The sequence below is a fragment of the Ascaphus truei genome, chromosome 16, assembly GCF_040206685.1.
Source record: "Ascaphus truei isolate aAscTru1 chromosome 16, aAscTru1.hap1, whole genome shotgun sequence".
In the NCBI taxonomy this organism is placed as follows: Eukaryota; Metazoa; Chordata; class Amphibia; order Anura; family Ascaphidae; genus Ascaphus; species Ascaphus truei.
Genome location: NC_134498.1, coordinates 33,619,771 through 33,620,711, shown reverse-complemented (window position 1 = coordinate 33,620,711; position 941 = coordinate 33,619,771).

Genomic DNA, 941 nt, shown 5'->3' with positions numbered 1-941 from the left:
TCTCTTCATCTCATTCTCCCTCACTTTCCGTTCCGTCCTCTCTCTCTCTCTCTGATTCCCTCATTCTCCCTCACTTTCCGTCCGTCTCTCTCTCTCTGATTCCCTCATTCTCCCTCACTTTCCGTCCGTCTCTCTCTCTCTGATTCTCTCATTCTCCCTCACTTTCCGTCCGTCTCTCTCTCTCTCTGATTCCCTCATTCTCCCTCACTTTCCGTCCGTCTCTCTCTCTGATTTCCTCATTCTCCCTCACTTTCCGTCCGTCTCTCTCTCTCTGATTCCCTCATTCTCCCTCACTTTCCGTCCGTCTCTCTCTCTCTGATTCCCTCACTTCTCTCTCTCTCTCTCTCTCTCTCCTCTCTGTATCTCCATGGCTCTCTCTCTCTCTCTCTCTCCTCCCTGTATCTCCATGGCTCTTTCTCTCTCTCTCTCTCCTCCCTGTATCTCTCTCCTCCCTGTATCTTTCTCTCTCTCCTCCCTGTATCTCCATGGCTCTCTCTCTCTCTCTCTCTCTCTCTATCTCTCTCCTCCCTGTATCTCCATGGCTCTCTCTCTCTCTCTCTCTCTCTCTCTCTCTCTCTCTCTCTCTCTCCTCCCTGTATCTCCATGGCTCTCTCTCTCTCTCTCTCTCTCTCTCTCTCTCTCTCTCTCTCTCTCTCTCTCTCTCTCTCTCTCTCTCTCTCCTCCCTCTCCCTCCTCCCTGTATCTACATGGCTCTTTCTCTCTCTTCCCCCGCTCTCTCCCTTCCCCTCTCTCTCTCTCTCTTTGTCTCCCGCAACTCTGCCCCTCTCACCCCTTGTGCAATTCTGTTTCTGGTTGCTTGAGGTTCTGATGTCCTGGGTCTCTGACTCCTCCACTCCAATTTGGAGTTTTATTTCCATCAATGAGGAAATGGCAGGTGGTAGGGAAAATCCCCAAACGACACATGCACTGTGTTATCAGGT